This window comes from Anolis carolinensis, chromosome 4, assembly GCF_035594765.1.
Source record: "Anolis carolinensis isolate JA03-04 chromosome 4, rAnoCar3.1.pri, whole genome shotgun sequence".
Lineage (NCBI taxonomy): Eukaryota > Metazoa > Chordata > Lepidosauria > Squamata > Dactyloidae > Anolis > Anolis carolinensis.
The window spans coordinates 56933870-56958838 of record NC_085844.1 but is presented as its reverse complement, the minus strand read 5'-3'; the positions used below and the strand labels follow the sequence as shown (position 1 = coordinate 56958838).

At 39.1% G+C, this 24969-nt stretch overlaps 1 protein-coding gene across 1 annotated transcript in view; it reads left to right on the top strand.

Annotated features, from left to right (window-relative positions):
• The first annotated feature begins 4690 nt into the window (after positions 1-4690).
• rbbp8 (RB binding protein 8, endonuclease) overlaps positions 4691-24969 on the top strand; it is an 82064-nt gene continuing 61785 nt past the window's right edge. The window contains exon 1 of the mRNA XM_062980453.1: positions 4691-4804. The gene's annotated coding sequence lies outside the window, so the exon portion shown is untranslated. The remainder of the gene's footprint in view (positions 4805-24969) is intronic.

The window sequence follows — 24969 nt, the reverse complement described above, 5'->3', positions numbered from 1 at the left end:
ACCCCAGTCTCCAGAGACATAGTCCAATGCTCAAACCTGTCCAAAGTTCAAAGGAAAGCACATTGGCTCTCATTTGTACCATCAGTAAAAAAAAAAAAAAGTCATTCTGGTTGTAAATGTTCAAACTCATCACTTCTGATGTTCTCAGACTGAACTTTTTCCCCTCTCAATCTCTTGAGACCCATTCACATTACATTACATTACAAGTATGATTCCATTTTTATTGCTTTGGCAACATCCTATGAATGCTCAGTCAAAAGAAGGGTATTTACAATTCTCAGCCAGAGAGCTCTAGTGCCTCACGAAACTATGAACTCAAGGATTTCATAGTGTGTTACGTGGCAATTAAAGTGAAATAACAGTGCTATAAGTGTGTAGTGTGAAAGCCCTGGGGCCTGTGTTCTCATCTTTGTCATAAATCATTAGAGAGATGTTGTATTTCTGAGAAGTGAAACTTTAAAAAATGTTATGTCTTCAACTGTTTAAAAGTTGGAATTACATTTGGGTTTTTGAGTTTTTTAGTGTAGCCTGAAATGTATTGGGTATTTTAAAATGAATAAAGCAAGTGACCATCTATCAGCATGTGGAACTTCAGGTGCATCTATACTGTAGAATTAATGCAGTTTGACAACACTCTAACTACCATGGCTCAATGATATGTTATATTGGGATCTGACATTTGATGAGGCTCAAGGACTCTTTACTTCATCAGACAGAGCAGGGGGAAATGGGGAAAAGAAGGGGACCGTTCCGTCTTTCTCCGACTTGAGGTATATCTAGCCAATCCATGTTTTTACCATGTTGATGCCCGTCTTTCCCCTGCTTTCTCCTGTTTTAAGGCTGTTGGGAGTCAAGTAACACTCAACTCCTGAAGATGGGTGTAGGGCTCTGTTTCCAAGTGCTGTGGAAATGGAGCCCTATGAAATCTCACAGGAAGTACCTTTACATAATGTGATGGCTTCTGTGGGACTCCAGTGGGGCTCCATTTCCACAGTGCATGGAAACAGAGCACTAAACTTGTCTGATGAGGTCCTTTGACAGGAAAAGCTAAAGATCTTGTAAAACTACACTTCTCAGAATTCATAGCATTAACCCATGGCAGTTAAAGTGGTGTCAAAGTGCATTAATTCTATGGTGTGGATGCATCCTTCTACCTTATCATGTGAGATTAATAGAGGGGGCAGTGGGGAGAATCTATCACCCCACGTGCCGCTCACTTACAGCGACACGTGGGAAGCATCACCCAAGCAGCAAGGATCCATTGGAGCTAGCACAACATGGACTGTGTTGTCCTACGACACTTCCAGCTGTGGAAGTGGGGCCTCCACCAGAAGTCCAGCAGCATTGTGAGATGGGCAACGTGCCCATTTGTTGCTAGATTGGCAGGGAAGCATCTATGGCTCATCTGATGAGGTCCTTTGTCTCCTATTCTGCTTCGGACACATTATTTATCTTCCCTTTAGAATGCAACATCATGTGCACAGGTCAGCATCTTAACAATCCAGGCCTGAACATTGGCAAGGGTTGCAAAATTCCAGGGTTTTGAGGCCCCTTCTACACTGCCATATAATCTAGATTATCAAAACAGATAATCCACATTATCTGCTTTGAACTTGATAATATGAGCAGTGTAGAAAGGGCCTGAGAGAGGCTGTTCAGAAGCGGTTCTAGTCCCCAAAAGATTGTTTTCATCTATATATATAGAAGGATAAAGTTGTGGGGGCAGTGACTATAACAACAAAACTAAACATCCCAGAAATACGAAACTTGGCAATACAATGCAAAAGCCTTGCCTCCCGGTTGTAACAACACAATCACACCACAAAACCACACTGGACCCACAAAACTCACAACAATGCATCGTGACTATAACAACACAACTAAACCGGATGGCCATCTGTCTGAGAGATTTGGGTGGGTTCTTCCTCCATGACAAAAAGAAAGAAAGGGGTTGGACTGGATGCAAACATGGCATGGAGTCCATGCATTTCAGTTAGAGGCCTCTTCCTTCTCCCCTTCCCCGCCATCCAACCCACTGACCCAGTTCCATGGCTCTGCAGGCAGGAAAGGCTCTAAGAATCAGCCATGCACTGAGTCTACAAGGCCATTCAGTGCTCATCCACCTCCCCAATCCCTACATTCACACTTGGCCTCCAAAAAAACAATTACAATAATAACAATGACAACAATAACAATAAGAATCAACACCATCACAGGCAAGAAGCAGCCAGGCACTGAGGCTGAGAGGCCAGTCAGTGCTACACTGGGCCTCCAAAAAACAATACAGTAGCATCTAACTTATCCAACCTTCATCACCACGACAACAACAACAATAATAAACACCTACACAGGCAAAAAAAAGAGATTATTTTACCACAATAAGATATAAACCGCACTCAGCAGAGTCAGACATCACGATTAACAACAAACCAAAGACAACAGGGATCTCAAGCAATTATCAATCAACACAAAAATTGAAGAAGGTAACAGACTTCAAATACTACTACTAATGTGAGTATAAAGAAAGGTGGAGATCACAGCATAAATACAACCTAATGTAGACTGACCAACACCACCAGACTCAGCCACAGCAACGCGTGGCCGGGGACAGCTAGTGTTGTATACAATTACTTGACCCCTCTTTTCATAGTGGGAATTGGGAGCAGAAAAACTCAAGTTTTATTTTGCCATTTACATACATAAAAGTAAACTCCATATTCCTTGTAATACCACACAGCTGCAAATGAATGTAATCCTTTTAAAAGACAGGCCTTCAGTCGTAATGTTAAAGAATGCACTGTGAGATCTGCCAGCACAGACTTGTCACTGATGCTCCTAAAACAACAAAAGGGAGCTAAAATTCATTTCAAGTCTTTACATGCTCACAGTGGAAAGTTTGCTGGCAGCTGTTGTCATCATTAGCCTTGTGGCTATATCTTTTTTCTCCAAAGTATCTCACATCTCATTGAAGCTTAACGCTAGTTAAATTGGGAGGAGGCTTTGTGGGATCTGCCAACCTCAGACAATCATGTGTTCTTGTCTCCTGTTGTTAAGTTTTGTTTTATATATTATACATGGAACATCTTCCACTCCGCTCATGCCAAGACCATGTAATGGCCTTGGTACTGTATACTGTATACTTTCAAAACATATTTACTGTACTTTTTACAGTCAAACTATCCAATGTTGCTGCCTATGATTATAAAAAAAGGAGGAAATGGGAATGTGATTTATTTCAGGTAATGTTCAAGACAAGAGCTTACCATGACATAGCCATGAGACAGAAGATAAATATCAGTAGCCCTATTCAGGAATCTGATATGAAGACTAAGTGGACATACAAGGAGGGTAGCAGACTGGACCCACCCTCATGACTTTGCTCACCTGAAAAACAAGTGACCACTTTGAAGTACAAGATATTCTATATTCATCGTGGCTTCTCCACACAAATATCTGCACTATACAGTTTGATGACACTTTTATTTTCATAGTTCCATATCACAGAATCCTGTGGTTTGTCATTTGTAATGTATAGTTTGATAAGATGCTTAATATATGGAATTGTCTGCTAGAGAGCTGTTGTACAATATTACATATATTCCATATACCACCTCAAATTATAAATCCCAACATTGTGTAAATGAGCCGTTATAGTCAAATAGGTAGAGTTATGTACAGTAATTATAGAATAAAAGATTTGGAAAAGACCACATGGGCCATCTAGTCTAGCCCCCTGCCATGCAGGAAAAGCACAATCAAAGTACAGTTGGCCAACCAGCCTCTGTTTAAAAGCCTCCAAAGAGCTTTCACCACACTCTGAGGCAGAGAGATCCACTACCGAACAGCTCTTATATAGATTCCTAAAGTTCAGGCGGAATCTCCAGTAATTTGAACCCATTACTCCAAGTCCTAGGGCACTTCCACACAGCCCTATATTCCAGAATATCAAGGCAGAAAATCCCACAAAATCTGCTTTGAACTGGGTTATCTGAGTCTACACTCAGATAATGTGGGATTTTCTGCCTTGATATTCTGGGATATAGGGCTGTGTGTTTCCAGTACAGCAAAAAACAAGGCTTTTCCCTCTTCCTTATGACATCCTTTCACATACTTATACATGGCTATCATGTCTCCTCTCAGCCTTCTCTTCTGCAGGCTAAATATACCCAGCTCTTTAAGATGCTCCTCATAGGATATGCACTCCAGACCTTTAATAGTTTTAGTTGCCATTCTCTAGACACCTTCTTTTAAACTGTGGTGGCCAGAATTGGACACTGTATTCTAGGTGAGGTTTGACCAAAGCAGAATAGAGAGGCACCATGACTTCCCTCAATCTAGATCACTGGTTCTCAACTGATGGTTCTGAGTCCCTTATTGGGTGAGAAGGGTGGGATATAAATACTGTAATAAATAAATAAAATAAACCTGTGGGTCCCCAGATGTTTTGGCCTACAACTCCCAGAAATCCCAGCCAGTTCACCAGCTGTTAGGATTTCTGAGAGTTAAACATCATTACTGGACCCAGAGCCTGCTTTGCTGAGCAACAGAGGCAGCCAGAGGGTGAGAGCTCTACCTTAGAACTTCTGCCTGGGGCCAGCCTCACCAAACATACTGGGCGTGGCCCCCACAGCTGTACTATTTCACCAGAAGCCAGCAGCAGATAAGGGCACATCGCTGGACCCAACCACAACTGTTACCACTCATTAAATGCTCCACAAGGGAAAAAGCATTTTAGAAGCTAACACATCAAATGCACAATTGCTATGAAGTTTTAACTATTAAGATATTCTGCCACAAGAGCAAGGTAAAATCAATCTTTTTCTAATATAATGTTAAGCCAAAGTGTATAGCCAAAGTTCTATGTGTCATACATGGAGGTCAATGTCACCAGATAAAAATTGGATTATGATTCTTGTGTAAAACAAGCTCTGTGTATGTGCCTTCAAGCTGCCTGTTGACATTTGTGAACCCATAAATTGCAAAGGAATGTTGATACAATGAAATCCGAAATCCACAAAGCAACAATACAGTTATTGAGCCAACCTCAAAACAAAAGATACATTATGCAAACTTTCGAAGCTTTATTGTATACCATTACGCAGCAGCTATCTTGGATTCTTCATCAAACAAGGACAATAAAGGCCCCTTCCACAAAGCTGAATAAAATGCCACACTACAGTATCTGCTTTGAACTGTGATATGTGGTAGTGTGTACTCAGATAAACCACTTCAAAACAGATATTGGTGGTTATTCTGCCTCGATATTCTGGGTTATATGGCTATGTGGAAGGGCCCAAAGAGAATAAACAAATGTACCAATGTTCGAATTAGTGGTTCTCAGCCTGGGATCCCCAGATGTTTTTTGGCCTACAACTCCCAGAAATCCCAGCCAGTTTACCAGCTGTTAGGATTTCTGGGAGCTGAAGGCCAAAAACATCTGGGGACCCCAGGTTGAGAACCACTGAAAGGCTTACATTCTGTCCGAAATATTGCTCTGTTTTCAATTAAGATGGTATTAAAGAGCTTTAATGCAAACAGAGGCCATTCCTGTTTTTGGTCATGTCAGGACTAGGGACAAAGGGCAACAATAGACTGATAATAAGATTATAGTTCTATTAGCAATAGAAAATTTATCTTGAGCTCTAGTTATCCCTGTCTTGTGCTGATCTTGAAAGCAAGAATTTTTCTTCAAAAGTGTTGCAAAACAATGGAATGCATACTTCATTTGTTTAATGTGTAGCTCTGCACTTGGAATTCACTGATAGTCATCAGCTGAGATTTGAACCTAAACAATATGCAGCAAACTTTGCTGCTTTTCTGGCTTTTGTACTACATACAGTACTTATGTTGAGGAAAACTTTTATTCAGGGCTTTTGGCACATAAAGTTATTGATAAAAGAGTTTGTGATCTATTTAACTTTTTTAGTTTATAAAACTCTCTTAATTCAACTGAGTTTTAATATTTGAATTTTTTTAATCACGTTTGGATATCTATTCCTGCTTCTAATGTTGCTATGAGGTGACATGGATCCAGGTTTAAACAGAAAAGTAGAATATAAATACATATGGCTGTACAATGAAGTACTAAAGAATGGGCTGAATGTCTTCATTGAACTGGAGCCGGTTCTACACTGCTGCATAATCCAGATTATCAAAGTAGATAAACCAGATTATCTCTTCTGAACTGGATTGTATGAATCAACACTGCCATGTAATCCAGTTCAAAGTAGATAATATGGATTTGGCAGTGTAGATGCGGCCTGAGATGAGGATCTTGTCTACTTGAACCAAAAGTATCACACTTAACCCATAAGTAAGTGCTGTTGTTGGTCACACAATGTTCTTGATTATTGGTTTGCAATGCTGTTCTTTGAACTTTAATCTGATTCAAACAACCTTGCCTTTTAGCCCACCATTTTGCAGATTATATGAGATGTGGACAGAACTCCAGATTGCACCATATTGCTATGGAATTGGGGTTGGAATCAGTGGTGGGCGGTAGTGGGAGATGATCATTTCCATTAGAAAGTATTTTTCCCCAGATGGAATTTAATTTTTAAGAAGGTGTGTGCAAATACTTGCATATTAGTATGTCAATAATCATGCACCCCTGCTTAACAGAAATACATATATATTTCCATGCATGATGGAGAAAGGAAAGCCACAGCTTTGTGGCAAAAAATAATGAAAAGGATTAGAAATATGGACTCCTCCCAATGGTGAGGTGAGTTCAACAGGGGAAATGCATAGTCTGTTATGGTGATCGCACTATGATGTGTGTTTTGTTATGACTGCAGAATCATTGTAGGAAAATATGGTGCCAAACATTTTTTTTTTTTTTGCTGATGTAGATAATTCCAAGGACAACCTTTTGAATCTCTGTAACACAAACTACATTGATACTGCCTAGAGCAGTGGTTCTCAACCTGAGGGTCCCCAGATGTTTTGGCCAACTCCCAGAAATCCTAACAGCTGGTAAACTGGCTGGGATTTCTGGGAGTTGTAGGCCAAAACCCCTGGGAACCCAAAGGTTGAGAACCACTGCCCTAGAAGTTTTGGATTGTAACTCGCACTGGCCCCAACCATCATGGCCAACTTTAAAATCATAGTAATGTATTATACAAATCCTATGGAGATAGTAGGTTGAGGAAAGCTGTCAGAAGCTCTCTTCTGCATACATTACCAAAGCAAAGTCAATCATGCAAAAACTCTCAACAGGAACCCCTTTCTTGACTTTGTTAATCTCTCACTTGAAATGTGCCACTATCGGAAAAACATTGCTCTTATCTTCCTGCACAAAATATCCAATGCTAAAGAATCCTCACAATGGAGAAAGTAGTCATTGTTCCTTTTCATGTCATGTGGATACTATATTCTGAATTATACCATAACTAAAAGTATATAAAAGTTATTTATTTCAACTAAAAGTTTCAAAATCTGCTTCTGGAATTTGTAGCCCAATACTTAAAGCCAACTGCTAGTCCCACTTATTTCACATCTACTGAATAATTGTTAATGGTAAATCAACTATCAATATTTATGCAAATCCCATTCATTCAATTGTCTACTCTAGTTGGGACTAATTTATTCCTGAAAAGTAAGTTTTCCAGCTCAGGTCTGCGCTAGTTGGGACTAGCAAGAACATTTATTCCTGAAAAGTTAGTTTTCCAGGTCCTGACTGGATGGCAGAGAAAGCAAAGTGTCATAAAATTGCATTGCAACTTACAGCACCCATGGCATGCTTAGCAGTTTAGGTAATCCTTACATGATGTTTGTCTCTTCTTTGATAAAACATCAGAACAATTTAAAGATTTCAAAACCCTAGCCACAGTTAAAACAATGAACAAAGAGCCAGGAGAAAAAGCAAAAGGCTGTGCCAAACCCTTTCAGGTTGCATGCCAGAAGGACTGACAAATAGTACAAACTATTCAGTTGTCCAAATCAAGCCTTCCTGACATCTGCCCACACACTTCCTTCTTTCCAGTGCTGATGCCACAGCAAGCCCTTTTCTGCTTCTGCAGACAATGGACCACCTGAACTGCTGAATGTTTTTCAGTTTGGCTAATTGGCTGTCTATCAAAGTCATTAACCTCATAAAGAGTCCACAATTTGCTAGGCAGTGACTATGGACAGTATCATGTATCCAAGACTCGTCAGATGTGTAAAAAAAGAAAAAGAAAGAACACAATGGTTGGAACTCAGTAGACAATTCCATTTACTAATTTAATAAGTTAAATTAAATGAATTGATTTGGAGGGAAATTAGATGGTGTTGATTGTGATGTTACCCACAATTTATAATGGGGACAAAAAACGATTCTTTATCCATTGCAATCCCATGAAGTCCCTCTATTTATGATCTGGCCAGCTTGGCGAGTAAATATGCTCAAGCACTGTGATATAGAAAGCTTATTACTATGGTTATCACTTCACTTCTACTGTTTCATTTGATTGACAAGGTATAGGTCCAAAATACACCTAATCATCTGATCAAAACATCTTGAGGGACAAGTGAGGGGCAACAACGCCCATCTTCCATCAGAACTTTGACATAGTCCAATGGTTCTTGGTTTTCAATACATGTTTAAAATCCATTTATTTGAGCAACCCTTCCCTCTTAAGTCCAACTAAGCACTTATTTCTTGGCTTCAAAATAATTTGTGTGACATATTGAATATGTTTGCGTTTGAGGTATATTTTATTGATGTACACTGCTTTTTACACAAAAGTGGTATCTAAATATTTGCAAATAACAAAACAACCAACGATCACCTGCTTTATGTGTGTTAAGGATTTAGGTCATGTATACAGAGAGCTGAATATGGAAGTGAAGGAAAGAGAACCCCACTGTCACATTACCACACAAACAGCCAACAGCCTCATTCCCATTAATTGAAAGCAGTACCTTGTGGTTGGAGAAAACATTCTAATCAAAAGCATTTCATCAACCTGTTTGAATTTAATTTGCCAGGTTTATTGCAGCATGAAAAACTGTGGTTGATGTTAGGAAGTGAGGCAGAACAAATAGGAACACGGAGTGTGTTGTTTGGATTGCCAAAACGAAAGTACAGTGTCCTTGGTACAAACAATGGGCTACACTGTGCCCATCTGGTCTCCCTCTCAATAAGGTCATTTCCTTCAAAGGTAGAATGGCATGGCTTTAAAAGAAAAACCAATATCAGGTTTTCAGATAGGTTCTTTTCTATATCATTTCAGGATTGCAGTAAAAGACAAATAAGAAAAGGGCAACTTTATATTTACGGTGTAAATTTTTTAGACCAGTAGAAAATATATTTAATACTTGTTTGAGAATTTTTAACCTTTTCAGAGCAGAAAACCATTGAAAAGTGGCTCACAATACAATATATTAAGTACAATAGGCGTTCAGAAGAATAGGGAATAAAATATCAAGTTAATTAAATGGGTTGGGGACTTTTATTCTTCCAGATTTTGTTGATCTGCCACTCCCATCAGCCTAACTAAAATAACCAATGTTATAAGATCATGGTGACTGTAGTTCCCCATCAATTAATACTAATACTAATAATAACAACAACAACAACAACAACAATAATAATAATAAAGCTTGAGGCAGTATACAACATCATTAAAATAAGAGATAGTAAAGGTAAAGATTTCCCCTTGACATTAAGTCTAGTCAAGTCTGATTCTGCGGGATGGTGCTCAGTTTCATTTCTCGGCCGAAGGGCTGGCGTTGTCCATAGACGCCTCCTAGGTCATGTGGCCGGCATGACTGCATGAAGCGTCGTTACCTTCCTGCAGAAGCGGTACCCATTGATCTGCTCACATGCTCATGTTTTCGAACTGCTAGGTTGGCAGAAGCTGTGGCTAACAACGGGAGCTCACTCCATCCCACGGTAAACAACTATAATAACAAATTACATTTATAGCCCCACTCAAGGTCGGTGAGTGTGGTCTGGATTTCTTAGAAAAAAGTTATGAAAATATGTTCTGTGGGAGTGATTCAGTTTTGGATCTAGTAGATCCAAAATTAGTCTTTTCCTCTAGAAGAAGCTATCAGCTATATCAGCTCTGAAACTTAAGAAGTTGCTGGTTCAGTTTCCCATTGCTGTCAATAGGAATGAGAATTAGGTTGGTAAGACTTCTTCATTCTCCACACTCACTCATTTTGGGATTGCTTTTCCTTTTGGATCTGGAACATTGTTTAGTTTTAGTGACCACACTAAGGAAAACTACATGTCAGTATAATTGTGTCTTTATTAGGATCAATACAAATAAACACAAAATGTTATTTTATTATGATTTATATCTTCCTCTTCCTCACAGGATCCTCTGCCTGTCTATTCTACAGTCTTCAATCCTTGCTTCCATCATTCTACATGACATACTTATGCCTTCAAATTGCTGCTTGACTTACAATGATCCCATGAATTTCATAGGGTTTTCTTAGGCAGGGAAACTGTTTTGCCTGTTTCTTCCTCTGAAATGTGGCCTACAACACCTGGTGTTCATCAATGGTCCTCCATTCATACACTAACCAGAGTAGACCCTACTGAATTTCCAAGAACAGATGAGATCTGGTGCCTTTAAGGCTTAGTGTGTATTAAAAAGCAGTGCTCCCTTAAGAGAGATCTTTTTGTCCTAGCATGAACTTCCCTTCCCCATACTTTGCATTCCAGCATACTTTGTTTTTTCATTGTTCAACAGAAGGAAAACATGGGCTTAATTTGCAAGTGTGAGGGACATAACTATAAGTAAATCCTGATGGACACTCGGAATACACAATATTTAACAATCTTCAAACTTCACAAATTGCATCATGTTTAGCTTAAACCTGAAAAACTGCTTTTAAGTGACTCCTTCTCCATACAACTAATAGAATACATAAAGCTTCACTTTTCTCACAAGTTATTGCCAGAATAGTTTTGTAGGTTTCTCAGATATGGCACTTCAAATGCCTGTTTCATGACACTTCTTTTTCCATCTTTTAAATGTTTTTTATTTTCATTTTATATATTCATAAAGAACAATGAATATCTCTATCTATCTATCTACTCACTAACATCTATACAATATTCATATTTGATTGTACCCTCCCCTCCGCCCACCCCTCCCATTTTGGTGACTTTCTATATAATTCCATTCTTCCTTCCTATTACATTGTCTTTCTATTTTTATTTCTGGCCTGCTAGATCTGTGTACGGAATTTATAAATAATAACTAACAAGTTAAATTATGAAGCCTTCTATTTTAAAAAAAATCCCTCTTTTTTTTTTTACAAAGTTTAGAAATGGCTCCCAGTCCTTGACATAGTTTTTTTGTGTGTGTTTTACCTCTTGTTCCAAATGAGGCTTGATGTTACAATTCTCATTATTCCCACCAGCATGGCCAATAGTAAGGATGTGTTGTGACTGCGCCTTCGGGGATTATGGTTGATGGTGATGGAATTCGAAGAGGAAGAAAAAACCCTCGTGATGAGGATTCACTGGAGGAGTTGCGCAGGAAGCGACTTAGAGAGCTATATGGGGGATCTTCTGAGGAAGATTCAGATGGGGAGATGGATGCTGAGGAACAGGTGGTGGCTGGGGAAGCGGGCACTGAATGGGCACAGCCACCAGAGATGTCTGGGGATTTGGGGCCTATGGATACTTCTGAACCTGGGGTTTCTGCAGGAGCTGATCCCAATTGGGATGCTTGGAGAAGGGAGGATGGTTCTTTAAGTGTTCATGGGGCTAAGTGTGGGCAGGATGATTGGGACTCCGATGAATTGCTAGGTACTCCAGATCCACGAGCTCTAGCTGTGTGGAGTTCAGACTCTGAGTAGATTTGGGACACCTGGTGTTTGGGTGTGAGTGTTTGCTCACCCAGGAGGAAGGGGAATAAAATGGGAATGTTTGGCCACTGCACTTTGCGTGTGGCAAGGTGTTGCTGAGGCGCCATTGGGATCTCTGTGTTTCCATGAAGACTGGACTTGGACTATGATTTGAATCTGCTGATATCACCTAGCTTGGCTCTCGCTGTGTCTTATCGTGGACCTGTTTTGGATGACTGCACCCTCTTCGGACTTTGGATTGAATTTGACCTGGCTTCTGTCTACTCCCTCTGTGTGATGCCTCATGGGCCTTGTAGTCCTGTTCCTGATACTATCGTGGCAGATGAAGATGAAAACATGGGGTTTTCGCCGGTTCAACAAGAGCCGGAGTCTCTTCACCTGCCGGATGTTGACATTTGCCCTCAAGAATTCAGTAAACCAGGCCTTGGGCAGTACTCCCCTCCGTTTCCCAGGAAGGAATCTTATTCTAAAGACAGAGGAGTCAGGGAAGCTAATCGGAGAAGTCTAAGAATCGCTGCCAAACAAACAGGCTGATTAGGCCTGCTTCCCTTGGGAAAATCTAAGGAGTCTTGCATCTGGACAGAGTTGGGTTTCGCTTCTTGTTCTCTAGGGAAAGAGATTGTTGGCGGGAAAACGAGACCCAATATAGGGGTTTGGCGCGAGAGATTCCTTGCGGAGTCAATTGTTCAGCTTGAGGAGTGAGATCGTGTGTGGACTTCGTGACCCCAGTTCCTAGCTTCCCGGATCAAGCTTCCAAGTCTAGCCCTGCCTTGTTTTCACCACGGACCTCGCTTCAAGTATTCTTCATTGCCTTGCATCTAGCCACGGACCTTGTAAAAGATCAAGTTATTTCCAGCCTTGTTTCTAGCCTTGTTGACAAGTTATCTTGGACTCCAAAGACTCTGTCCTTTCCCCTCACTATTGCTTGGCAATAGTGAGTGTTTCGGTTTATTGGATTTTATTTTTGAACTCTAATATCTCATATTGGACAATATAATCTTGGACTATAATTGACCTTAATTGAAAGGTCTGCTTCTGAACTATATTCTTCACTTGTTTTTATTGCTTTTATATATTTCCTTAATAAAGATATTAGATAGAGACTGGCCTTCGTGTAGGTTATTGGTGCCCAGCAGCCAGGGATCTGACACTCTGACTGACGGCTACTCCCGGCTTCTGACTATTGGTTTGTCTTTCGGAATTTCTGCTGCCTCCTGACCTGACCTTGGATTCTTCTGACGACGGCTATTCATCATCCCTTTGAGGCTTTCGGCTTATCTGCACCGTGGAAGCAGCTTTATTGCTTTTCTAGTTTGTTTATTTTCCAGCAATTAACTCTATTTGTTTTCCAAAGCTGAATTGAAGCGTTATTTAGTTTTTTATTAAATGCCAGCATGGGAAATTAGCGTGACTCGTTTTTGAGCTATTATTGTCCAATCTACTCTCGAAACACTGAAAAGTGAAGTGTTTCAAGGATATTTCCTGTGTTTATGTTATTTTCTGGCTTATCTTCGGAATAAACTCTGTTTTGTATGTTAACTGGTGTCTGACTCTTGACAGGATGTATAGGAATGATATTCCAATACATTTGGAGGACAAAAGATTTCACATCCTTCTATGGTGAATCAACAGAATAGGTTACATTACCATGATTCAGTGCAATCAATATAACTGTTGAAAATGTACTTTATTTTCCCCTAATTATCTCTAGCAATGTCTCCTTTTCAACAGTACGATAGCTGCATGCACAAAGAGATTAGGGTCCCGATATCCTTAACAGCTTCGTGAAAGAAGAAAATTCAGTAGTGACACTTGTATGGCCAAGTATAGGAGCTGTGTCTTTTTTTCCATATGGTTACTCAACCTACTAGAGAAATTAAAATATGGTTTGCCAAACCCTCTAAGTGCATGAATAGCGTGGTCAAACACACAAGATTTTGGAACTCCTGTACTTTGAATAGTGATACAGAAGAAGGAACTTTATTGGGTGTAAATTGCATAATAAGACACAACTGATGGTTGTCATTTTGGGGATTTAAAGAGACGAAAGGCACATTGAATACTGTTGTTTTATCTACAGCAATTGCTGTATTTTATTGTTTTACCAGGGAAACTGTGAATTTATGATGTTGCATTTGACTGTTTATTGTCTATGTTTTGTTTTGCAGTTGTTGTATTTTGTATGTCGCACCCTGAGTGTTCTGTGAGCTGCCCCAAGTCCCTCTGGGAGATGGTGGTGGTATAAATGATGATGATGATGATCATGATGATCATGATGATGATGATGATGATGATCATGATGATGATGATGATCATGATGATGATGATGATCATGATGATCATGATGATGATCATGATGATCATGATGATGATCATGATCCTCTTCTGCATCTGGCACACCTGATTTATGATTTGCAGGACATAAATCCAGAATATGCTAATCACCAGATAGCGCTTTAATTGAGTTAATTGCGAAGTCCTTTATAACACAGTGCTTAAATCCAAATATCCACTTTATCTCATCTGTTGCTGTATTTCTTTTTGCAAAACAGCAAATTATTCTGGGTGGGGAAAATATCTTACAAGGGCATGACAGATCTGAATTATTACTGGGATGTGTGCTAACTTCCTCTCTTGCCCTTCAGGTCTTGATTAAGCATTTAATGACTTATCCAACCAAAAGATTAAAAGATAGAATTTCTTTTCTCAGTAATTTCATCACCAGTATTTTTGGAAGCTATCTGTAAGGAGGTTCTTCTGCAGGCTTAATTAATCAGTTACATGGTGATCTCTGTAAGCTGAGCCAATTTTAAATTAAATAGAATGTCTAGATTTGAATTACTCACTCAAAGATTTGGAGTGCAGATGACCACAGAAATTCACAGCCCTCTCCCCTTATAAAGTAACATTCTTTGCCAGTTCTTTTCCTGAGAAGTACACAAAGCCACAAAGGGGGTTGGGGGGTGGGGAAGTGCTGCACTTTCAGAGTTTTCTCAAACTTTGAGCCGGAACTCTTATGACACTCTCAATTCTATTGACTGCTCCTGAACTTCTTTGCTCAATTATGGTATATCACATGGGATACAATGTTTTCTTCCCAAAGTAGTCCTAGGATTATTTTTGTAGCCTGAGGCAAATCTTTTTAAATATTTTCTTTTCCACCCAAAATAATTTACAGTATGTCCAATTAGTCTCCTCCATGTTTCGATGGGTTATATCATGAGGGTAAATTTTAGGAAAAGAGAACATTCACTCAGAATAGATGGAACTGGCACACACAGGATAGCCCAACTTATCTAATGAAGCAGGAACCATTTCCCTTTTATTTATTTTATATTATTTTCACAGGGCAGATAAGCCATCTTCGGATCCATTTTCTTTTCTTGCCATCCAATGTCTGTGGAGCTTTGTACCTTCACCAAGCTTTCTGCTCTGCTCATATGCTGTCATTTTTTTATTCTTTTGAGGAATAAAATATTAAAGAATGGAAGAACAAAAGAAGAGATGGCACAATGCTGAGACTGTAGAACTATTGACTATTTAGAAGGAGCTGGTGATTCGGGAATAACTAAAAGCAATCCACTGGGATTTGGACATTAACAAGGACATGGATTGCAAAATATTTGGAAAGGACATGGCCAACCAACCAAGGAATGTCAAGTGGTATGATTTATTATAAAGCAGCTAGTCTGATCTTTTTCCATGACTGTATCATCAAGGCCAAGGGTAGAGTATAGCTGGACGCTCTTCTTTCTTCACTCACTTTGCAGCGAGGAAAGTGCTGCAGCAGCAAAGGCCTGGGAGAATGGCAAGGCAGTGTTCATGCACTTCCTTGCTTTAAATCCTTTGTAGAAATTTCAGGAAGCTGTGTGAGCAAAGGTATGTCTGTCAATGCCCAACATTTCTTCTATATCTAGTTAAATAATTGAAGGACTGCCCTTCCTGCAATGACTAGCTAACTTATTGTGCTGTTCCACTCAGATTCTGACTTATGTGACCAACCACAGATAGGATCCTGTGCTGCTCTCGGATGGCATTTTTTGTTGTTTATTCATTCAGTCGCTTTCAACTCTTCATGACCTCATGGACCAGTCCACGCTAAAGCTCCCTGTCGGCTGTCGCCACCCCCAGTTCCTTCAAGGTCAAGCCAGTCACTTCAAGGAAACCATCTATCCATCTTGCCCTTGGTCAGCCCCTCTTCCTTTTTCCTTCCATTTCCCCCAGCATCATTCTCTTCTCCAAGCTTTCCTGTCTTCCCATTACATGGCCAAAGTACTTCATCTTTGCCTCTAATATCCTTCCCTCCAGTGAGCAGCCGGGCATTATTTCCTGGAGTATGGACTGGTTTGATCTTCTTGTGGTCCAAGGCAGTCTCAGAATTTTCCTCCAACACCACAGTTCAAAAGTGTTTATCTTTCTTCACTCAGCCTTCCTTATGGTACAGCTCTCACATCCATAGGTTACTATGGGGAATACCATTGCTTTCACTATGCGGACCTTTGTTGCCAGTGTGATGTCTCTACTCTTCACTATTTTATTGAGATTGGTCATTGCTCTCCTCCCAAGAAGTAGACGTCTTCTGATTTCTTGGCTGCAGCCTGCATCTGCAGTAATCTTCGTGCCTAGAAATACACAGTCTGTCACTGCCTCCACGTTTTCTCCCTCCATCTGCCAGTAATCAATCAGTCTGGTTGCCATAATCTTAGTTTTTTAAATGTCTAACTGCTTTTGCACTTTCTTCTATTACCTTGGTTATAAGGCTCCTCGGCTCCTCCTCACTTTCAGCCATCAAAGTGGTATCATCTGCATATCTAAGGTTGTTAATGCTTCTTCCAGCAATTTTAACTCCACTTTTGATTCATCAAGCCCCACACATCACATGATGTGTTCTGCATACAAGTTGACTAGGTAGGGTGGCATGGAGCCCTTGTTTTCAAGAAAAGAGAAAACTCAACCTCTTGTCAGCCTCACTTCAACAAAATCCCCAACACCCAGAAGAAATAATTATCATTGATGGGTTAAGAATTCTCATTGCTCCCAAATCCTGCAATCTTTTCATTGTGTACACCACAAAAGGACAAGTGGTACTCTTAATCAACCCAGAGAAGTCTTCGTTAGAAATATTGTCATTACTTAACAATACATTCTTTTGACTCAGGAAGCCTTCCTCATGAAATTTGAGACATATGGTTGTGAAGCTTATTTTGAGGCATGTGCAATTGTGAGGTTTTTGCTCTGTGATTTCATAGACTATGGGTGATCCACCAGAGGTCATTTGCTACTGTTCATCCTCCAATATTTTCTCATCAATTTTACCCCCCTTTTTCTAACTACAGAAAAGTTATTGAGGCGAGAAAAATGAAACAGCTGCATAGTATCTCTTTCTTGGTAATGCTAAAAAGTTTTCATTGGGAAACAAAAAAAAACCCCTAAGTCCGCAGTACTAATGCTACATTGAGATTCAATCATAATAGAGATGAGACAGAGCAGACATATCTGAAGTGACATATTCAGCATTTAATGACATTCGTGACCATGAAGTCATTTTTCAAACAGTTGCCATGAATAATCTATTTCAGTCATGTCAGGTGAGGTTTTTAGTACAGGCACTGTGACTTTTGAAATATCTGCACATCAAATGGTCCCATATTCATTGTTCGGTTCAATAGTTTTCCATGTGTCTTGAAGCTTATGAGTCAGAGGTAATTATGCAGAAATCTTAATTCACCAAAGATTAAAAAATTGAGAGGGTGAGAGAGAGAAAGGAAGAAGAGAGAGAGAAAAGTATGTGGTTTTTGTAATCTGCATCAGCTAACATTACACAGAAGTTTATGGGTTTTAAACATGCTTTAAACTGTTACAGATCTTTCTGCAGAAACATTGTGCAATCTAAGCCTTCTTCTGTATAAATCAACTCAATTTTGAAAACTGAGGTTTCGTTTTTATGTCAGCAAAGAAGAGTGATAGTTATCAAATTAGTTTTGCCTAAGGGTAACCATTCTTTCCTTGTAAAGCAAACATAACTGTTTAACTCTGTTGGGTGGTCTGTATTGTGCATGACAGCAAACTATGGTTTTTGGTTTTAAACAATTGCTCTGAATTGAACCGTATGTTTAAGAACACATTTTTCTTTCTGCACAGAAATGTATATATGATTTCTATGACAGAACAATCCCACAAGTTCCTCTTGTTGGCAACCTGCTTACCATAACATAATAATAGGTAAAAAAAAAGTAGTCAGAATCCTATACACTATCAGTTCAGGAGGTCTTCCAGTTGTTGTGATAATTGTGATGGTGATTGTTGTGATCCCATTATCATCCCCCCAAACATAGTATTAAGCACTTCAGTAAATATTTTATCAATGTTGGTCTTGTGCATATCTTGTTATATGTATTTTAATAATGTTGTGTTTTATCTCTCTCTTTTATCCATGTTGTACCCTGCCTTGAGCCACAAGGAGAGGTGGGTAATAAATTGTTGTTGTAATTATTCCAGTGCAAGCAATCTGGGTCCTTGAAAAGGCTACAACTTACCTGATAGCTACGCATCCTGCCGTTACTAAAAAATAGAAGATTGCCCTGTTGAGGCAGTCTCTTCCACTGTGAACAGGACCGAGAGGTTGTTCCTGTCGATAAATCCATAGCATTTCAGATGTTAAACTGGTTTGTCTTCACTGCCACAGTTTTGCCGACATCATATTCTGCTGACATGCTACTGAGATGTCATGTTGGAAGGGTAGCAGTATATCTGTATTCCCAGATAACATATTAAGGCTTCTGCTGAACCCTGTTCCCAAATATTAGTGGATCTTGAGTGTAGGATTGTGCCTTTAGTATTATCCTTCCAAACACCTCATATTCTTGGAACACACATCTTATAATGAAATCATACAGAAAGTTTTAATGTAACAAAAGAAACATGCCTGTAGTGATGTAAGGCATCTTGATTTATGATAATTATATCACACTTATCTAAAAACACTATTTGAGCCTGTTTAAATGCTTGAATGTTTGCCCACAAGCTATACTTGAGATTTCACGTATCTGATAAGGGCCATGTTGAAAATATGAATTTACATAAAATTATGTAATTACAGAAAATTACATCAGAATCCAAAATGCTGCGAAAGCATGAACAAGGGCTTGTATGTAACCAGTGAAATATGGGTGTATTTCTTGTATCTGTCTAACAGTATTTCAAACTACTTTGGCTTCTTGCCCTGTTTTAGACCTCTTTGCCACAATTGCATGAGGAGCTCTTGAGCACACACCCCTAGCTATGCAGTTCTGTAGATAACAGGTTTTAATTTAAGTTATACCAACACATACACACAGTCCCAAGGCCATGCCTTTAGCTCCAAAGTATCCTTATGCCTAGCTACCAAGAAACCAAACCACAATTTGGTCCACCAAACACTCCAGAGCCAACAGATGAATCAGCTCTTCAATCAACCTCAATGTGTACTTGGCACAGAAGAGTATAAACTAGGAAATGGGTACAGGAGCATTGCGATCTTCAGGACTGTATTGGATGGAGAGACAATGAATATTTTTCCAGATTATCTGCTGGATCAGAGTCCATGTGGATTCCTTCCCTGGGTTCTCTTTATCTCATAAAGCCATAACTATTTTCCGATTTTCTTTCTTTTTAAATGAAAATATATAGTCTGTTTTCACAGGTCTAAAGATCCTAAAAGCACTAGCTTCTTTGTGATCTTTCAATGTAAGCAGGGTCCGGCCAGGTTAGTACATGGAATGGGAGATCACCAAGGATTAACAGCTACTGCAGGCTATTTCATAGGAAGGTGATGCCAAACTACCTCTAAATATTCCTTACCTAAGATAACCCTATAAAATGTATGGGATAAATAAACAGGAAACCTGAAGGCACATACACAACTCTTTTCACAGAATGTGATAAAATGTATGCATCATTAAAGACAGTTGGGATGTATGAATCTTCTCATGCATCTTTATCAACAGATGCAGTTTTGCTTTTAGAACATGGAGTGTGCACTCACAAAATCTGAGAGAGACACGGTGGCTCTACTCCCAGCCCTGGGGAAATTCATCTGATCTCAATGTTTCTTTAAGATTTACATTGAATGGGTCAGCTTTGTCCCAGCAAGCCTCTTTTTCCTCCTGAAAATAATGTGGTTTGCCCAGTAATTCAAGCACTGTCACTCCAGAGGAAAAAAATATCAGATGGTGGTTTGCAAGTTCGTGAACTCAAATTTAACAAAGCTAAACTGTTGATCCAACACTTAGTGTCAATCTTGGGCTTTTCATGAAAGTCAGTGTTCCACATCCTGTGCGCAGATTAGAAACACCCAGATGCACATTTTCTCTCTAGTTGATTTAATTACACTGAAGGTAGGAAAATCTAATTTCCTAGGAAGCTTTATTGCTGTGCTTTCCAACTTGATAGCATTGCAGGTGGTTAATTGGTATGTGAACTTGGCTATGAGGGGAAAATAATAGGTGATCACTCAAGCAAGTACCTAGACCTAAATACATTTCATGGAACATAGAAAGCTTTTCTGTAGATTCTCGCAAACAGTGTGTGGAGCTACCAGAATCCAGGTCTTCTCCTTTTAAAAGCAAACAAAGCACAATCAAAGCAGAGCATCGGAATTATTCAAAAGCAAAGGCTGCACAGAAAGTACCATTCCTATCTACAACAAAAGTCAAAGCTTGGGAAATGTGTGTGTGTGCGTGCGCATACGTGCGTGCATGTAACTCCCAGAATGCCCAAAAACATGGTGCTAAGAATAGCACCAGCATTTATCTTCAGCTGTGTTCAGTTAAATCGGCATTGCTTTTCCTCACTGTAAAGAATACTTATGCAGTATTTCATTTCTTTCAAGTCCTAAGACCTCTTAATGCGGCCCTTGGGGCCATGCCATTTCACCACCAGAGGTGTGGGGTGCCACGCAGCACCCCGTGTGCCCTTCCTCCTTCCCCCATCATATGCTGGGGATGGGACAAGGTGTGTTGATGTCCTGTCCTTGGCCTCATCATATGGGTGAAAGGGCAGCAATGCATGTTCCCACGTTGGCCTTTCTCCCAGCTACCCAAAACACACCGTCCTCTCCATTGTGGAGGAGGAAGCATCTTGTGATGCTTCCCCTCCAAATCAGAAGGAATGGAGGCAGGGTCATGCCAGCGTTTTTTGATGGCACTCATCAGGCCCTGTCCAGAAGAAGGGAAAGGGCCATAAAAACCCCAGTGTGAAGAGGGCCATAGCATGTTGGTGAATCTAGTCTCTTCTTTCCGTCATTGCTTCTTCTTTCATCTGCTGCTTTTGGATCTTCCAAAGAATCTGATTTCTTTGTTGGAGCATTTTAACATGCACTTCTTTAGCTGTCACTTTTCAATCTCTGAAACCTCCTCCAGTATACCAGAGTCCTCCATTAAAACACACACACACACACACAATCAGCCCTAAACATCTCCATTTTAATTTGTGTTCTCAAAATAACAACTGGAAGTGCTAGTCATTTATATCACAGTTTTGCACTTAAAACGGAAATATTTGGTGGCATATTGGAAAGCTGGGATGGGATGTGCCCTCACAGACATTGAGGGGGTAAAATAATCAGTCCTTGGTCAGTGTGCAGCTGCCCACTCTTGACTCAGGTCATGAGTTAAATGCAGGTTTTGATACATGTAGAATTTGAAAGATTTAAAAAAAAACATGAGTTGTGCTAAGAAATTACCAATTAACAATAGTTATTTGTTTTTACAAATATACTTGTTATTTTTTAACCTGATTTAATTTTGCCATGGCTTGGGAAGAAAAAGAGGAGAGGGCATCTTGTCCTTCGGACTTCGGATCCCACGAGTGGGAGGAAAGCAAAGGAAAGCAGAGGGAACCGTCTGACCCCGTTTCTGCCCATTTTTCCCTGTCTTCCAGGATGGCCAACCATCCCACACCCTTACCTCACTGATATCCATCTTTTCCTTGCTTTCTGTCACTTTTTATTATTTCTAAAATATGTTTTAAAATACTTCATATGACTTCACATACATATATTGATACATATCATAATCCAGATTCCAGACTGCCTCCTCCATAAATGTTGCAGGTTTAGTCCATCAATGTCTATGTCCAAATGACAGCTTCAGTGTTCTTTGTCCTACTAGTGAGTATTGTGAAGAAAATATGTATTGGCTAACGTTTCCAGGGATTTTATTCCTTCTCCTGAGACTCCACAGATTTGTTCATAAAGCTTCTGAACATATTTTGATATTGTATTGTATATTTTCTATAATAAGATCTTGTAGATATGAATGTTTGTGCATACGTTTACCAAAGGAGCAGGTCAGCACTTGTATAAGCTGCTGCTTCTTTTAGAAAGATTGTGAAACACAAACTCTTTTCACCTTAAGATACATTGCTGTAGTGCTATATAAAATGAAGTGCTTTATAAGCACTACTTGCTAAACACAGAACTGAATCCATGGATTTCATATGTAGTACAATAGATACCCTAATGATTAAGGAAAACTTGTAAATAACAGGGATTATATGAAATGGTTTGATCAGAACTACTCCACTATCAACCAATGAGTACCACCACAACATAATGTCATCAAAATCTTATTAACAAACAGATCAATGAAATAGGCATGACAGTGAATTGAGTAAATTGTCTCTAAATGTTTTTGATGGTTATCACTATCTATGCTGTAATAATCTTCGTTGTATTTTTATTCCATAAGAAAGGCATTATTTAAGGGTCAAGAAGATGCAAACATGTGTTTTAAAATCTTGTTTTTGATGGTTATCACTACCTATATTGTGATCATTTTCATTGCCTTTCTTTGGAAATAAAAAAATACTTTATTTAAGGGTCAAGAGCATGCAAGCATGTGTTCTAAATTCCTGGTCAACATGGTAGTTGTTCTTTTTAACAGAAAAGCTGTATGGGAAAGGGCAATTCTACATTTAAAAGGTAGCAAGAGAAAGTTTAATTTTTCTTCAGCTACCAGTAGTTTTTTTAAAAAAACATAGTTACTTTGTTATAGCATAAATGGAAAAAGAAAGGGAAATGAAAGAATCAAGCAGCTTCTTTTGGAGTGAGCTTTTCCCAGAGACATATTACTGCTAGAAAATATATCTGGAATCCAGAAGGAAATGTATTTGGAAAGAGGAAAGTTTGAGTAGCATAATTATATGAAGTAGCGGCTACTTCCCTTTAACATGTACTGTACATACTATTTTTTTCTAAATTGCCCTTTTCAAAGCTATTTTTGATAAACAAACAAAATTTTAAAACACATTGCTTATTAACATCTACCTTGGCCATTGAACATTAGCTTTTATTATAAAGAATACCTCCAGCAATCAGTGGCCCTCTTAATGATACACAGTATGACTTTAATCCTTCTCATTGTAAACCTTTCTACATCATCAAAACCATTTCCTACACCACATATACCTGAAACTCTTCTGTTCAGGTCTACTGACTAAGCTGAATTCTGAACACAATAGCCTGAGGTGGCGTGGCTGTAATGTAAACGTTGCACATCTGTTGTACCATTGGAACTGTTCTACTCTCTGTAGCTTCTTTTGGGTTTGTTTCCATTCTCTAAATCATTTGCAACCTACAACCTTGACTGTATGCTGTGTTAATATTTGCATTTCAGCACAAATGATTTAATTAGCCTTTTTTCCTTCCACACCTGGAAAAATTGTGCTACGGTTGATGAAATGATGACAGCATGATCCAAAGTTAGTTGAGTCGGTAATTTAGTATGTTCCAACAACTAATCATTTGGAAAGTATAATTAAAATTTTCATGTTAGAGCTAGATATGTGTGCCAATACCTTTTGTCACTTTTTCCCCAAATGTATCTGACTGAAAAAAAACCCAGTCCATGATATCTGGTATATTTGCAGAGCCTACATCTTTATGGTAGTAGTGTGAAGCTGCAGAATTGTAGTCTTGCCATGGATCAATGCTATGGGATCATAGGAGTTGTAGTCTTTAGTCTTCTTTGCCAAACAGTGCTGGTGCTTCACCAGACTATAAATCCCATGATTCTATGGGTTTGAGCCATGGCAAGTGGTGTCAGGCCACCTTAATTCTATAGTGTAGATGCAGTTGCAGCTGTTCAACCAGATCTTTTACATTTATGAGCATTTTTATCTAGTAATATTAGCTTCAAAGGGAAACTAACATGATATTCCAGTAAGCACTGTTCATGGTAATTTGTTCTTCCATTTCATAGGAAAAGTCCAATTCTGGAGATAAGGATCATGTAATCCCTCGTTGAATATGAAAAATGTGATTTAAAAGCATCACTCAAAGATGGAACATTGGTACAGGCTATAATCTTGCTGCTTTTTTTCCTTTCAAAAGAAAATATGAATGCTCTTCTGTTTAAATGTTATAACAAGAAAGAGCTCATTTTCCAATACAACTAAATAATGTTAGAACCTATGATAAATGGGTTTGGGGCAGACAGTTATCTCCTTGTCCTTTCCTCACCTGCTGACTGTTGTGTCCTTCCCTGTACATTTTGCCTTCTCTTCCGCTATCAAACTTTTCTTTCGCTTCCCATCTCTGTTTTCTCTGTACTACTATTGCTCCTTATTGTTCATTGCTGTGATCGGTATGAGAAATGTTTTCAAGATGGAGCTTGGTACGCTTTCTGAATGGCAATGACTGAAAGGAGCTTTTCTACCAAATTGATCATCGCATAAAAGATCTATGAAGAAGACAAATAAAAAGATATTCATTGAATATCATGTCCCCACCAAACAATCCTAATCCTAGTGGTAAATGAGAAAACAGGATTTCATTAGGAACTGGATCGCCACCTAAAATTAAAGTTACAGGGGCCTTCTGGAATGCTACAAACAATAGATGCTTGTAAAACCTTAATAGGCTATAGTCTCTTGGAAATTAGGGATATCTTTCTGTTAGCACATTGCAATGTTTCAACATGTTTTGCAACTTAGCTTTACATGTATCAACACACATCTCTTCTGACCTGCCACTCCTGCATTAACTTTGTATAACAAACTAAATACTATTGAACATTGCTCCCAAAAGTGCAGTATTTTTGTGTTGCCTGCACTTTAATCATGTGTGTAACATAATAATTCTTTCTATTTGTTATTGGGGCTTTTGCTACCAACATC